The sequence below is a fragment of the Triticum aestivum genome, chromosome 4B, assembly GCF_018294505.1.
Source record: "Triticum aestivum cultivar Chinese Spring chromosome 4B, IWGSC CS RefSeq v2.1, whole genome shotgun sequence".
NCBI classification, from domain to species: Eukaryota; Viridiplantae; Streptophyta; class Magnoliopsida; order Poales; family Poaceae; genus Triticum; species Triticum aestivum.
Genome location: NC_057804.1, coordinates 239,173,344 through 239,191,185, shown reverse-complemented (window position 1 = coordinate 239,191,185; position 17,842 = coordinate 239,173,344).

Here is a 17,842-nt window from a genome sequence, read left to right as displayed (position 1 = left end):
AGTTGGGTGATTATGAATTTAAAGAATGCTTGTGTTGAAGTTTGTGATTCCCATAGCATGCACGTATGAAGAACCGCTTTGTGATGAAGTCGGAGCACAATTTTATTTATTGATTGTCCTCCTTATGAGTGGCGGTCGGGGATGAGCGATGGTCTTTTCCTACCAATCTATCCCCCTAGGAGCATGCGCGTAGTGCTTTGGTTTTTGATGACTTCTAAACTTTTGCAACAAGTATATGAGTTCTTTTGATTAATGTTGAGTCCATGGATTATACACACTCTTTCACCCTTCCACCATTGCTAGCCTCTCTTGTCCCGCGCAACTTTTGCCGGTACCATACACCCACAATTTACCTTCCTCAAAACAGCCACCATACCTACCTATTATGGCATTTCCATAGCCATTCCGAGATATACTGCCATGCAACTTTCCATCGTTCCGTTCATATGACACGCATTACTTTTGTCATATTGCTTTTTGCATGATCATGTAGTTGACATTGTATTTGTGGCAAGGCCACCTTTGTAACTTTCATACATGTCGCTCTTGATTCATTGCATATCCCGGTACACCGCCGGTGGCATTCATATAGAGTCATATCTTGTTCTAGCTTTGAGTTGTAAATCCATAAAAGTGTGATGATCTTCATTATTAGAGCATTGTCCTAGTGAGGAAAGGATGATGAAGACTATGATTCCCCCACAAGTCGGGATGAGACTTCGGACTTTACAAAAAAAAGAGAGAGAAAGGCCAAAAAAAAGAAAGGCCAAAGAAAAAAAATAAAGAAATAAAGAAATAAAAAATAAATAAAAAATAAAAATGAGAGAAAAAGAGAGAAGGGACAATGCTACTATCTCTTTTTCCACACTTGTGCTTCAAAATAGCACCATGATCTTCATGATAGAGAGTCTCATATGTTGTCACTTTCATATACTAGTGGGAATTTTTCATTATAGAACTTGGCTTGTATATTCCAATGATGGGCTTCCTCAAAAGTGCCCTAGGTCTTCGTGAGCAAGCAAGTTGGATGCACCCCACTTAGTTTCTTTTGTTGAGCTTTCATATATTTATAGCTCTACTGCATCCGTTGCATGGCAATCCCTACTTACTCACATTGATATCTATTAATGGGCATCTCCATAGCCCGTTGATACGCCTAGTTGATGTGAGACTATCTTCTCCTTTTTTTTCTTCTCCACAACCACCATTCTATTCCACATATAGTGCTATGTCCATGGCTCACGCTCATGTATTGCGTGAAAGTTGAAAAAGTTTGAGATTATTAAAGTATGAAACAATTGCTTGGCTTGTCATCGGGGTTGTGCATGATTAAATACTTTGTGTGATGAAGATAGAGCATAGCCAGACTATATGATTTTGTAGGGATAACTTTCTTTAGCCATGTTATTTTGAGAAGACATGATTACTTTGATTAGTATGCTTGAAGTATTACTATTTCTTATGTCAATATGAACTTTTATTTTGTATTCATTTGGATCTGAACATTCATGCCACAATAAAGAAAAATACATTATGAATTATGCTAGGTAGCATTCCACATCAAAAATTCTCTTTTTATCATTTACCTACTCTAGGACGAGCAGGAATTAAGCGTGGGGATGCTTGATACGTCTCCAATGTATCTATAATTTTTGATTGTTCCATGTTATTATATTACCCATTTTGGATGTTTATGGGATTTATTTTACACATTTATATCATTTTTGGGACTAACCTACTAACCGGAGGCCCAACCCATATTGCTGTTTTTTTTTTCCTATTTTAGTATTTCGAAGAAAAGGAATATCAAATGGAGTCCAAACGGAATGAAATCTTCGAGAGCGTGATTTTTGGAACAAACGTGATCTGGAGAGCTTGGAGTGCAAGTCAAGAAGCTTCCGAGGGCCCCACGAGATAGGGGGCCGTGCCCCCCTGTAGGGCGCGCCCCCTGTCTCGTGGGCCCCTCGGGCGGCCACCGACGTACTTCTTCCTCCTATATATACCTACGTACCCCATAAACATCCAGGAGCACCACGAAACACAATTTCCACCGCTGTAACCTTCTGTATCCGCGAGATCGCATCTTGGAGCCTTCGCCGGCACTCTGCCGGAGGGGGAATCAACCATGGAGGGCCTCTACATCAACATCCTTGCCCCTTCGATGAGTTGTGAGTAGTTTACCACAGACCTACGGGTCCATAGTTATTAGCTAGATGGCTTCTTCTCTCCTTTTGGATCTCAATACAATGTTCTCCCCCTCTCTTGTGGAGATCTATTCGATGTAAACTCTTTTTGCGGTGTGTTTGTCGAGATCCGATGAGTTGTGGGTTTATGATCAAGTTTATCTATGAATAATATTGAATCTTCTCTGAATTCTTTTTTGTATGATTGAGTTATCTTTGCAAGTCTCTTCGAATTATCAGTTTGGTTTGGCCTACTAGATTGGTCTTTCTTGCCATGTGAGAAGTGCTTAGCTTTGGGTTCAACCTTGCGGTGTTCTTACCCAGTGACAGAAAGGGTTGCAAGACACGTATTGTATTGTTGCCATCAAGGATAACAAGATGGGGTTTATATCATATTGCATGAGTTTATCCCTCTACATCATGTCCTCTTGCTTAATGCGTTACTCTGTTCTTATGAACTTAATACTCTAGATGCATGCTGGATAGCGGTCGATGTGTGGAGTAATAGTAGTAGATGCAGGCAGGAGTCGGTCTACTTGTTATGGACGTGATGCCTATATACATGATCATGCCTAGATAATCTCATAACTATGCGCTTTTCTATCAATTGCTCGACAGTAATTTGTTCACCCACCGTAATACTTATGCTATCTTGAGAGAATCCTCTAGTGAAACCTATGGCCCCCGGGTCTATCTCTTATCATATTTTCTTTCAATCTACCTTTATTTGCATCTTTACTTTTTGCATCTATATTCCAAAATACCAAAAATATATTTATCTTATCTTACTATCTTTATTAGATCTCACTTTCACAAGTGGCCGTGAAGGGATTGACAACCCCTTTATTGCGTTGGTTGCGAGTTCTCAGTTTGTTTGTGTAGGTGCGTGGGACTTTTGAGGAGCCTCCTACTGGATTGATACCTTGGTTCTCAAAACTGAGGGAAATACTTACGCTACACTTTGCTGCATCACCCTCTCCTCTTCGAGGAAAACCAACGCAAGCTCAAGACGTAGCAATCGGTAGGGGGAATATCTTCGCGTGCACCCCAGAGTTCGAACCTTAAGGGTTTTGCCGGAACCCGATATCCGACATTTGGCGCGCCAGGTAGGGGTGCACCAAAATCCTCTTTTCGCCAACCTGCGTTCCACTGCTTCGTCGCATCCATGTCCGGCGACCCGATCGCCAAAGCCGACCACTGGGCGGCATGGCGTGCCCACGCCGTGCTGCCTGCCCAAGGTGATCTCAAGCCCGCGCCTCAGGCAGCCCGCGCTCCACAGAACGCTACGGGGCACAGGCGACGCGGTCAAGCGCCCCCTGCCCTCACCCCACGGCAGGTTCGATCAGCAGCAAGAGCCTCAAACCATGCCGCGGCCACAGCACCGCACGGGAGCAGGCGAACATGAAGGCTGCGCTCACAATGGCTTGAGAGCTGCTACTGTGTAGGCTGCAGGAAAGCGGCCATGACGTGCTGCTGGAGCGCGTTGCTGAGCTCCTGGATGCCGCCGCTTCAGGGGCACCTCCATTCTGTGTCCAGCTTCCACCCCAGGCCCCGGGCGGATCACACGACGGGCCCATCCATGCCCGCGCCCCCTGGGGTACCCCAAGGCTTCGCCAACATCAGCTCGACCATCAGCGCCGGGCGCCAAGCTATACCAGCACCTCCCCTGGTGAGCGAGGACATGCGCACCACTGCCTACGGCTCGGGCGGGCCGCCGCCCTATCACCCCCAAGATGGTGCTTCGAGCCACGCCGCGTGGAGCGTGGGGCACTACGGTGAAGCCTTCAGGGCAGTGGCCACGGAGGCTTACGTGCCCCACATGGTGGATCGGGAATACGCACTGGAAGAAGACCACGACTCATTCCTTAGGCCAGGCTGGGGGAAGAAACGCCAGAAGCCGAGCCCTTTTAGGAGCTTCAAGGAAGCCTCGCCGACTGCACCGGCGGCAGCAGCTATCGAGTACCGCTAATTCCTCAGGAGCAAGCTTATGCTAACCATGGGTCGCAGGAAGTCCAGGTCGCTGCAGCGGAAGGCTGCCCCAGTGCGGCAGCCTCCCTCCCCTCAGGAGGAGGGCACTGGGGTTGTAGGAGAGGGGTCGGGAGCCAGGCCCCTCCCCACAGCGCACTGAGCAAGGTGTTCCTCGGAGGTAGGCCCTCTGCTGCGGAGGTGCCGCAAGGCCTGCCCCCGGCAGAGGACCCGTGGTCGCCGGGGGAACCGCTGGCGTCCCTTTTTCCCCATTGGCGTCGTCCTTAGTTTCCGGTCGCTGTCAATGGTGGTCAAGGGTGGCGCAAGGCGGGGCGCTCATCTGGCGATATGAAGCAAGGCCGGTACCTGTGAAGAAGGCCCAGTGCCTGTGAAGCTCGCCGCCCGTGAAACTCTCACGTAATAATGAGTTGGGGATGTACACACCCCGGAGGCTCCGGAGAGCCGCCCTCGGGCCTCGGGGGCTCCCTCCCACGCCCAGTGGCAGCACTTAGCTCCGCGCTGGTGAGAAGACGTCAAATACTAGACTAGGTGCCGGACGCGGCCTTTTGCTTTTGCTTCCTTTTATGTGGTCGAGCTTCCTCGCTTTGGATTTAAGTTGAAGTTGAATTTGTGTTTGCGTATGTCGGGAGGGGTGTCTTGTCTTGTTCGCGTGCTTTCTCGTTTTCCGTTTCCTGCCCAAGTTGGAATTCGCACTAGCTGCCTCCCCCTCATGAGCTCCTCGCGGGCGGGGCTGGGCACGACACACGCACGCACGCCGTCCCGTGGCCGGCACTCGCTCTCACAAGGCTCTCGCCACGTGGTCAAACAGGTCTCCCGAGGGACCCCCGGAAAGTCACCACAATCCTACTCGAGGCTCGCCCAAGATAAAGGTAAAATCACAGCAACCGACTCATCGCAGGGCCCGTAACATCATACGGGCGCCCATTCGGCGCCGTCCTTAACAACGCGTGGACAACAATCCTTTTTACATGAGGGGCTTCCCCTCCCAAAATGCTCTTACAACCTTTAGGGCCACGCCCGAGCTTTTTCTGCGTAGGATAAGCAGCAGGGGGGCGCAGGATCAATCAGACATGTCGCTCACCGCATCCTCTTGGTCGTCTCCAGAAGCGTCGCTGGCGCTGCTGTCGCTGTCCCTGGCCTCACCATCTCCGTCGTTGGCGCCATCTTCGCCACCGTTCACCACGTCGCCTTCATCAGCGGCAACAACCACCCCGTCATCATCAGAGGTGAAGGCCTTGACAAGTGCATCCACGTTGTCCTCCACCCACCGCGCCAGGTCGCCTTGGATGGCCTCAGGCACCGGGGCGATGGCAGCGTCGAAGTCAAAGTGGGGGTCGATGTTCTGAAGATGGCTGAAGACACGGGAGAATGCCCGTGCGAGCAGGCCGCGGCTCCTCTCCTCGACAAGCTGACGAGCCCTCTCAGAGCGATTCTCCAGATGCGTCACCACGTCAGTGAAGAACTGAAGATTACCGACGTAGGTCATCACATGAGGTTGCTCAGCGGTCGCGTCGCAGATATTGCCCAGGGCCGTGTTGGGCCTTTCCCTGAGCGTTCGGAGCATGGGGCCATGCATGTGCTCCAACGTCTGCCGCTGGCGAATCTCATCTTCGTTCCGCCGCGCAACTGACTCGGTGTCATCGACCCTCCGCTGGAGGAGAAGCAACTAGGCACGGGAGGAGGCCAACTCAGCCTGCACCGCGGCTAGGGCGGCTGCGGTGGCCTCAGCATGCTGCATCGCTTTAGTCAACTTGGTCCTCAGAGCGACAGTCCTGCCCGTAGCGTCGACCTTGATCAGCTCCAACCCCTCGTCGTACTCGCGCTTAAGGCCCGCACGAACTTCTGCCACGCGGCGGTCGATCTCTTCTTGGATCCGGACCTTTGCCTGGGTAACTTGGCGCTCCCTCGTCTCCAACCGCTCAAGATCGAGGTTGCGCTCGGCAGCCTCTAGCGTCAGCGCTTCCTCGCGCCTCCGGAGCTCCTCCTCTTTGGCGGGCGTCCCCTTCAGCGATGCAAGGGAGCTTGGTGCAGCTCCACTTGCTGCTCCAAGGAATTGCACCAGGCTTGGAGCTCCCACGCTCGCTCCTCTGCAATCTCGCTTCATCGGTCTGCCTCCTGAGCCTCCTCAATGGCTCGGGAGTAGGCCTTCTGCAAGGCCACCAGAGATGCTTTGGCCTTTGCGTTGTCAAGATCACGCTGATGCCGCGCAAGGCTGATGGCCACCTTCAGCTTGCATCGTTCCTCAGCCAGCCGCAGGCCTTCGGCTTCAAGACGCGCATCCTCGCCCGCGGGCTCTACAGCGAGCTAGCTCACCGCATCCGTTGCCTTCTGGAGAAACTCTTGGCGGATGGCGCTACATTCCCGCGCTTGTTCGAGCACGTCGTCAATGTCGTTCTCAACCGCTGGCGCTGGCGGGGGGCCCTCAGGAGATTCATCCCCTCTTGGCAGGGGGCTGGGGGCTGGTGACCCCACAATCACCGGACGGGCCCTGCGAAGGACCCAACCCGGCGCTGATCCATCACCAGAAGCAGAGCCGAAGATCGACTTCAACCATTCACCGTCCACGATCAGAGAAGGAGCCCAGGGCAAGCTGATCACATCCAGGGCAGGGTCGTGAAGGATATGCGACGAGGACATGGGCTCGAGGCACCGTGCGGGCCGGCTTGCCTCCCCGGATGAGTCTGCATCAGGGGCGGCATGCAGGCTCGGGGCGCTCAAGGCCAGCGATGGAGGAGAGGCCTGAGGAGGTGGCTTCTCAGCTGTCTCCGCAGGTTGGCAGAAAGGATCCTGAAGGGCCAAAGTAAGCAAAGGGAATGGCGAATGAGGAATTACAAGAAAGAGTGACTTACTCATCCATGGCGAAGTACTTCCTATGCTTCAGCGGCCGTCAGGGGCGCTCACTGCCACTCGAAGACTCCTTCCTCTTGCGGAGGGCGTCGTAATCCATGCAGAAACAACCCAAGCTCTCAACATGAGGGCCGGCGCATGGCATGGATGGTGAAGCGCCAAGGCGGCCTGCCTCAGGGGCACCAGGCCGGGAGGAGCAGGCAGGCGACACCTCTCGGTGGCTTGCCGGGGCCCCGGGGGCTTCGGCCTCAGGAGCCGCAGGCTATGTCCCCTCATCAGCGACTGCCTCAGGACGAGCTTCGCAAGCTCCGGAGGATGACACCCCGGGAGCCCCGTGGGACATCGACATCTCGACGCCAGATCCCCCAGCCTCCAGCAATGCTTGCCTCCCTGCACCATCTCCTGAGGCAAGATCGACGTGGGCGGCGGAGGGAGGAACCACGACGACGGGATTTTCGCGGGCCCCCACGAGGTTAGCTAGGCGCAAGCCCCATTTGTCGAAGCGGGGCATCTGCCTCGTGAACTCGGCCCTGCCCAAGCAAAGATACAAGAGGCCGCCCCCATGCCGGAGGCTGCCCGGAGAGGGGTCGCCAGTCAAGACCTTCAGCACCTTCCTCAATGTTTCAGGCGCAAGATCCCCCTCCTGGAGCCTCATGCGGTCTTGATGCCCAGTCAAGGTCCACATCGGACAGGAGTGGCGCTGGAGAGGAGTGATGCGGCACTGGAGGAACTCCTTCACCACCCGGGGTGCCGTCATGCCAAGCATCCTCAACCTCTCAAATCGGCGCCAGATAAAAGCGAGCTGGGGGCTTGTGAGCTTCTCGTGACCCCAGCCTAGATTGGGGATAGCAAGAAATGTCGGGTGCACGAGCAGGGGCTGGGCACCCCGACATCCACGTACAGCCACCGCTCTTGGAACCCGTTCGTGGAAGGTGGGAGGCCAAAATCAATCCCCGAGGCAGCCGTCTCTGGCACGGCCTGGAAGCTCACGCACCCCGAGCACTACGATGGGTCGGTCAGGCGCAGCGAGAAGAAGTGGCGCAGGAGAGCGACGGAAGGGGCAATGCCCACCATGGCTTCGTAGACGAAGGCGAAGACAACAAGAAGAGTAATGGATTGGGGACCGAGATGCATCATATGGATCTGGTAGTGGGAAAGCACCGCAATGAAGAAGGCATAGAAGGGGGGAACCAGGCCTGCCCACAGGGCGTCGACGAAGAATCGAACCTCCGTGACGATCCTGTCGAAGGACACAACATAAAAGTAAATAGATAGCCCCTTAGCACAGCGAAGAAGTGATTTGTAGAGGTCCTAGTGCTCAAGTTTTTAAAACAGAGGTAAATGAAATTTGGAGATATGCACCCTTCTCATTTACTTCACGGCCATCAGTTATCAATATCTTCCATGCTAAACACGCTAGTGGCGGTTCCCAAGCAGAAATGTAAAGGTTATGACTCCATTGGGAGTTTTTGTTTGATTATTTGTAAGCTCTTTTTTTGCAGTTTGGGACTGGGCATCCCTATTACCGCCCTTTTCTAGTGCTTTGGCAACTGAATAAACACTCAACCTGAGAATAACCCGCTTAGCATGGAAGATACCAACTAACTCTTGTCGTTCCATGAACGATCCAGGCACACAAAAAGGATATTTATTTGAAGTCTTTAGAGATGGCACATGCAAATTTGCTTAGGACGGCAGGGTAATTCCACATATAGGTAGGTATGGTGGACTCATGTGGAATAACTTGGGTTCAAGGTTTTTTATGTACAAGCAGAGTTCCCACTTAGTACAGGCGAAGGCTAGCAAATAGGTTGAGAAGCGGCCAGCTAGAGAGCAACAACGAGCATGAACATCCATTATGCATAATTAACATTGGACACTAGCATGAGTAGGATATGAACACCATGAACATAAGAGATCAAGAGATCATTTGTTGTGTCTATGGGTGCCCCCCTCCCCCGTATATAAAGGAGTGGAGGAGGGGGCCGGCCAAGGGGGGTGGTGCGCCCTAGGGAGGAGTCCAACCCCAACCGGGAGTAGGACTCCCCCCTTTCCTATTAGGATAGGGAGAGGGAAGGAAGAGGGGGGAGGGAAGAAGGAAAGGGGGGGCCGGCCCCCTTCCCAATTCGGATTGGGCTTGGGGGGGGCGCCCCCTCCTTTGCTTCTTCTCCCTCCTTTCCACTAAAGCCCAATAAGGCCCATATACCTCCCGGGGGGTTCCGATAACCTCCCGGAGCTCCGGTATTGTCCCAATCTCACCCGGAACCTTTCCGGTGTCCAAATATAGTCGTCCAATATATCGATCTTTATGTCTCGACCATTTTGAGACTCCTCGTCAAGTCCGTGATCACATTCGGGACTCCGAACAACCTTCGGTACATCAAAACTCATAAACTCATAATAAAACTATCAACGAAACCTTAAGCGTGCGGACCCTATGGGTTCAAGAACTATGTAGACATGACCGGGACTCGTTTCCGGTCAATAACCAATAGCGGAACCTAGATGCTCATATCGGCTCCTACATATTCTACGAAGATCTTTATCGGTCAAACCGCATAACAACATACGTTGTTCCCTTTGTCATCGGTATGTTACTTGCCCGAGATTCGATCGTCGGTATCCAATACCTAGTTCAATCTCGTTACCGGCAAGTCTCTTTACTCATTACGTAATGCATCATTCTGTAACTAACTCATTAGCTACATTGCTTGCAAGGCTTGTAGTGATGTGCATTACCGAGAGGGCCCAGAGATACCTCTCCGACAATCGGAGTGACAAAACCTAATCTCGAAATACACCAACTCAACATGTACCTTTGGAGACACCTGTAGAGCTCCTTTATAATCACCCAATTACGTTGTGACATTTGGTAGCACACAAAGTGTTCCTCCGGTAAACGGGAGTTGCATAATCTCATAGTTGTAGGAACATGTATAAGTCATGAAGAAAGCAATAGCAACATACTAAACGATCAAGTGTTAAGCTAACGGAATGGGTCATGTCAATCACATCATTCTTCTAATGATGTGATCCCGTTAATCAAATGACAACTGATGTCTATGGTTAGGAAACATAACCATCTTTGATTAATGAGCTAGTCAAGTAGAGGCATACTAGTGACATTAAGTTTGTCTATGTATTCACACATGTATCATGTTTCCGGTTAATACAATTCTAGCATGAATAATAAACATTTATCATGAAATAAGGAAATAAATAATAACTTTATTATTGCCTCTAGGGCATATTTCCTTCAGTCTACCACTTGCACTAGAGTCAATAATCTAGTTCACATCACCATGTGATTTAACACCAATATTCATATCTATATATGATTAACACCCATAGTTCACATCGTCATGTGACCAACACCCAAAGGGTTTACTAGAGTCAATAATCTAGTTCACATTGCTATGTGATTAACATCCAAAAAGTACTAAGGTGTGATCATGTTTTGCTCGTGGGAGAAGCTTAGTCAACGGGTCTGTCACATTCAGAGCCGTATGTATTTTGCAAACATTCTATGTCTACAATGCTCTGCACGGAGCTACTCTAGCTAATTGCTCCCACTTTCAATATGTATCCAGATTGAGACTTAGAGTCATCTGGATCGGTGTAAAAACTTGCACTGATGTAACTCTTTACGACGAGCTCTTTTATCACCTCCATAATCGAGAAATATTTCCTTAGTCCTCACTAAGGATATTCTTGACCAATGTCCAGTGATCTACTCCTAGATCACTATTGTACTCCCTTGCCAAATTCAGAGCAAGGTATACAATAGGTCTGGTATATAGCACATCATACTTTATACAACCTATGACTGAGGCATAGGGAATGACTTTCATTCCCTTTTCTAATTTTTGTCGTGGTCGGGATTTGAGTCTTGCTCAATTTCACACCTTTACAGGCACAAACTCTTTCTTTGACTGTTCCATTTTGAACTAATTCAAAATCTTGACAAGGTATGTACTTATTGAAAAACTTATCAAGCGTCTTGATCTATATCAATAGATCTTGATGCTCAATATGTAAGTAGCTTTACTGAGGTCTTTTTTTAAGAACTCCTTTCAAATACTCCTTTATGCTTTCCAGAAAAATTCTACATCATTTCTGATCAACAATATGTTACTCACATATATTTATCAGAAAGGCGGTAGTGCTCCCACTCACTCTACTGTAAATACAAGCTTCACCGCAAGTCTGTATAAAACTATATGCTTTGATCAACTTATCAAAGCATATATTCCAAATCTGAGATGCTTGCACCAGTCCATAGATGGATCGCTGGAGCTTGCACATTTTTTTAGCACCTTTAGGATTGAAAAAACCTTCTGGTTGCATCATATACAACTCTTCTTTAAGAAAACCATTAAGGAATGCAGTTTTGACATCCATTTGCTAGATTTCATAAAATGTGGCAATTGCTAACATGATTCGGACAGACTTAAGCATCGCTACAATTGAGAAAATCTCATTGTAGTCAACACCTTGAACTTGTCGAAAACCCTTTTTGTGACAAGTCGAGCTTTGTAGATAGTAACACTACTATCAGCGTCTGTCTTCCTCTTGAAGATCCATTTATACAATATGGCTTGCCGATCATCGGGCAACTCCACCAAAGTCCACACTTTGTTCTCATACATGGATCCCATCTCAGATTTCATGGCCTCAAGCCATTTCGCGGAATCTGGGATCATCATCGCTTCCTCATAGTTCGTAGGTTCATCATGGTCTAGTAACATGACTTCCAGAATAGGATTACCGTACCACTCTGGTACGGACTGTACTTTGGAAGACCTACGAGGTTTTGTAGTAACTTAATCTGAAGTTTCATGATCATCATCATTAGCTTCCTCACTAATTGGTGTAGGAATCACTGGAACTAATTTCTGTGATGAACTATTTTCCAATTCGGGAGAAGGTACAAATTACGTTATTAAGCTCTACTTTCCTCCCACTCACTTCTTTCGAGAGAAACTCCTTCTCTAGAAAAGATCCATTCTTAGTAACGAATGTTTTGCCTTCGGATCTGTGATAGAAGGTGTACCCAACAGTTTCCTTTGGGTATTCTATGAAGACGCACTTCTCCGATTTGGGTTCGAGCTTATCAGGTTGAAACTTTTTCACATAAGCATCGCAGCCCCAAACTTTAAGAAATGACAACTTTGGTTTCTTGCCAAACCACATTTCATAAGGCGTCGTCTCAACGGATTTTGATGGTGCCCTATTTAAAGTGAATGCAGCTGTCTCTAATGCATAACCCCAAAATGATAATGGTAAATAGGTAAGAGACATCATAGATCGCACCATATCTAATAAAGTGTGGTTACGATGTTCGGACACACCATTACGCTGTGGTGTTCCAGATGGCATGAGTTTGTGAAACTATTCCACATTGTTTTAATTGAAGACCAAACTCGTAACTCAAATATTCATTTCCACGGTCAGATCGCAGAAACTTTATTTTCTTGTTATGATGATTTTCCACTTCATTCAAAAATTCTTTGAACCTTTCAACTATTTCAGACTTATGTTTCATCAAGTAGGTATACCCATATCTTCTCAAATCATTTGTGAAGGTCAGAAAATAATGATACCCGCCACGAGCCTTAATACTCATTGGTCTGCGTACATCAGTATGTATTATTTCCAATAAGTCAGTAGCTCGTTCCATTGTTACAAAGAACGGAGTTTTAGTCATCTTGCCCAAAAAGCATGGTTTGCAAGCATCAAATGATTCATAACCAAGTGATTCCAAAAATCCATCTGTATGGAGTTTGTTCATGCGCTTTACACCGATATGACCCAAATGGCAGTGCCACAAATAAGTTGCACTATCATTATTAACTTTGCATCTTTTGGCATCAATATTATAAATATGTGTATCACTATGATCGAGATCCAACAAACTATTTTTATTGGGTCTATGACCATTGAAGGTTTTATTCATGTAAACAGAACACCAATTATTCTCTGACTTTAAATGAATAACCGTATTGCAATAAACATGATCAAATCATATTCCTGCTCAACGCAAACGCCAAATAACATTTATTTAGGTTTAACACTAATCTCGAAAGTATAGGGAGTGTGTTATGATGATCATATCAATCTTGGAACTACTTCCAACACTCATCGTCACTTCCCCTTCAACTAGTCTCTGTTTATTTTGTAACTCCTGTTTTGAGTTACTAATCTTAGCAACCGAACAAGTATCAAATACTCAGGGGCTACTATAAACACTAGTAAGGCACACATCAATAACTTGTATATCAAATATACCCTTGTTCACTTTGCCATCCTTCTTATCCACCAAATATTCAGGGCATTTCTGCTTCCAATGACCATTTCCTTTGCAGTAGAAGCACTCAGTTTCAGGCTTTGGTTCAGCTTTGGGCTTCTTCATGGGAGTGACAACTTGCTTGCCATTCTACTTGAAGTTTCCCTTTCTTTCCCTTTGCCCGTTTCTTGAAACTAGTGGTCTTACCAATCATCAACACTTGATGCTCTTTCTTGATTTCTACCTTCGTTGATTTCAACATCGCGAGGAGCTCGGGAATCATTTTTGTCATCCTTTGCATACCATAGTTCATCACAAAGTTCTACTAACTTGGTGATGGTGACTAGAGAACTTTGTCCATCACTATCTTATCTGGAAGATTAACTCCCACTTGATTCAAGCGATTGTAGTACCCAGACAATCTGAGCACATGCTCACTAGTTGAGCAATTCTCCTCCATCCTTTAGCTATAGAACTTGTTGGAGACTTCATATCTCTCAACTCGGGTATTTGCTTGAAATACTAACTTCAATTCCTGGAACATCTCATATGGTCCATGACATTCAAAACGTCTTTGAAGTCCCGATTCTAAGACGTTAAGCATGGTGCACTAAACTATCAAGTAGTCATCATATTGAGCTAGCCAAACGTTCATAACGTCTGCATCTGCTCCTGCAATAGGTCTGTCACCTAGCGGTGCATTAAGGACATAATTCTTCTATGCAGCAATGAGGATAAACCTCAGATCACGGATCCAATCCGCATCATTGCTACTAATATCTTTCAACACAATTTTTCTCTAGGAACATATCAAAATAAACATGTGAAAACAACAACGCGAGCTATTGATCTACAACATAATTTGCAAAATACTACCAGGACTAAGTTCATGATAAATTTAAGTTTAATTAATCATATTACTTAAGAACTCCCACTTAGACAGACATCTCTCTAGTCATCTAAGTGATCACGTGATCCAAATCAACTAAACCATGTCCGATCATCACGTGAGATGGAGTAGTTTTCAATGGTGAACATCACTATGTTGATCATATCTACTATATGATTCACGCTCGACCTTTCGGTCTCCGTGTTCCGAGGCCATATCTGTATATGCTAGGCTCGTCAAGTTTAACCTGAGTATTCCGCGCGTGCAACTGTTTTGCACCCGTTGTATTTGAACGTAGAGCCTATCACACCCGATCATCACGTGGTGTATCAGCACGAAGAACTTTTGCAACGGTGCATACTCAGGGAGAACACTTCTTGATAATTAGTGAGAGATCATCTTATAATGCTACCGTCAATCAAAGCAAAATAAGATGCATAAAGGATAAACATCACATGCAATCAATATAAGTGATATGATATGGCCATCATCATCTTGTGCTTGTGATCTCCATCTCCGAAGCACCGTCGTGATCACCATCGCCACCGACGCGACACCTCGATCTCCATCGTAGCATTGTTGTCGTTTCGCCATCTATTGCTTCTACGACTATCGCTACCGCTTAGTGATAAAGTAAAGCAATTACATGGCGCTTGCATTTCATACAATAAAGCGACAACCATATGGCTCCTGCCAGTTGCCGATAACTCGGTTACAAAACATGATCATCTCATACAATAAAATATAGCATCACGTCTTAACCATATCACATCACAACATGCCCTGCAAAAACAAGTTAGACGTCCTCTACTTTGTTGTTGCAAATTTTACATGGCTGCTACGGGCTGAGCAAGAACCGTTCTTACCTATGCATCAAAACCACAATGATAGTTCATCAAGTTAGTGTTGTTTTAACCTTCGCAAGGACCGAGCGTAGCCACACTCAGTTCAACTAAAGTTGGAGAAACTGACACCCGCTAGCCACCTGTGTGCAAAGCACGTCGGTAGAACCAGTCTCGCGTAAGCGTACGTGTAATGTCGGTCCGGGCCGCTTCATCCAACAATACCGCCGAACCAAAGTATGACATGCTGGTAAGCAGTATGACTTGTATCTCCCACAACTCACTTGTGTTCTACTCGTGCATATAACATCTACGCACAAAACCTGGCTCGGATACCACTGTTGGGGAACATAGTAATTTCAAAAAAAATCCTACGCACACACAAGATCATGGTGATGCATAGCGTACCCTCGTAGACCGAAAGCGGAAGCGTTAGAACAATGCGGTTGATGTAGTCATACGTCTTCATGGCCCGACCGATCAAGCACCGAAACTACGGCACCTCCGAGTTCTAGCACACGTTCAGCTCGATGACGTCCATCGAACATCGATCGAGCCGAGTGTCGAGGGAGAGTTCCGTCAGCACAACGGCGTGGTGACGATCTTGATGTTCTACCGTCGCAGGGCTTCGCCTAAGCACCGCTACAATATTATCGAGGAGGACTATGGTGGAGGGGGGCACCGCACACGACTAAGAGATCAAGAGATCAATTATTGTGTCTATGGGGTGCCCCCTCCCTCGTATATAAAGGAGTGGAGGAGGGGCCGGCCAAGGGGGGTGGCGCGCCCTAGGGGGGGAGTCCAACCCCAACCGGGAGTAGGACTCCCCCCTTTCCTATTAGGAGAGGGAGAGGGAAGGAAGAGGGGGGAGGGAAGAAGGAAAGGGGGTCCGGGCCCCTTCCCAATTCGGCTTGGGGGGGGCCTCCTTTGCTTCTTCTCCCTCCTTTCCACTAAGGCCCAATAAGACCCATATACCTCCCGGGGGGTTCCGATAACCTCCCGGAGCTCCAGTATTGTCCCAATCTCACCCGTAACCTTTCCGGTGTCCAAATATAGTCATCCAATATATCGATCTTTATGTATCGACCATTTCGAGACTCCTCGTCAAGTCCATGATCACATCCGGGACTCCGAACAACCTTCGATACATCAAAACTCATAAACTCATAATAAAATTGTCAACGAAACCTTAAGTGTGCGGACCCTACGGGTTCGAGAACTATGTAGACATGACCGAGACTCGTTTCCGGTCAATAACCAATAGTGAAACCTGGATGCTCATATTGGCTCCTACATATTCTACGAATATCTTTATCGGTCAAACCGCATAACAACATAAGTTGTTCCCTTTGTCATCGGTATGTTACTTGCCCGAGATTCGATCGTTGGTATCCAATATCTAGTTCAATCTCGTTACCAGCAAGTCTCTTTACTCTATACGTAATGCATCATTCCGTAACTAACTCATTAGCTACATTTCTTGCAAGGCTTGTAGTGATGTGCATTACCGAGAGGGCCCAGAGATACCTCTCCGACAATTGGAGTGACAAAACCTAATCTCGAAATACACCAACTCAACATGTACCTTTGGAGACACCTGTAGAGCTCCTTTATAATCACCCAGTTACGTTGTGACGTTTGGTAGCACACAAAGTGTTCCTCCGGTAAACGGGAGTTGCATAATCTCATAGTTGTAGGAACATGTATAAGTCATGAAGAAAGCAATAGCAACATACTAAATGATCAAGTGCTAAGCTAACGGAATGGGTCATGTCAATCACATCATTCTTCTAATGATGTGATCCCGTTAATCAAATGACAACTCATGTCTATGGTTAGGAAACATAACCATCTTTGATTAATGAGCTAGTCAAGTAGAGGCATACTAGTGACATTAAGTTTGTCTATGTATTCACACATGTATCATGTTTCCGGTTAATACATTCTAGCATGAATAATAAACATTTATCATGAAATAAGGAAATAAATAATAACTTTATTATTGCCTCTAGGGCATATTTCCTTCAATTCTATGGTTACCACTCAAGCGGAGCAAGTACTTAAAGCTCAAAGTGATGTGCTCGATGAATTAAATAGTAAACATGATTTTTCTGTTAGAGTGGCTACTAGAACTGGTAGAATGACTCAGGAACCTTTGTATCCTGAAGGCCACCCTAAGAGAATCGAGCAGGATTCTCAGAGAACAAATTTAGATGCACCTAGTCCTTCCAAAAGGAAGAAAAAGAAAAATGATAGGACTTTGCATGCTTCTAGTGAACCTGTTGTAGACACACCTGAGAATCCCAATAATATTTCTATTTCTGATGCCGAAACACAATCGGGTGATGAACATGAACCTAGTGATAATGTTAATGATAATGTTCATGTTGATGCTCAACCTAGCAATAATAATGATGTAGAGATTGAACCTGGTGTTGGTCTTGATAACCCACAATCAAAGAATCAACATTATGATAAAAGAGATTTTGTTGCTAGGAAGCACGGTAGAGAAAGAGAACCATGGGTTCAGAAACCCATGCCTTTTCCTCCTAAACCACCCAAGACAAAGGATGATGAGGATTTTGAGCGCTTTGCTGAAATGATTAGACCTATCTTCTTACGTATGCGCTTAACTGATATGCTTAAAGTAAATCCTTATGCTAAATATATGAAGGATATCATTACAAATAAAAGAAAGATATCAGAAGCTGAAATTTCCACCATGCTTGCTAATTACACTTTTAAGGGTGGAATACCAAAGAAACTTGGAGATTCAGGAGTACCAACTATATCATGCTCCATTAAAAGA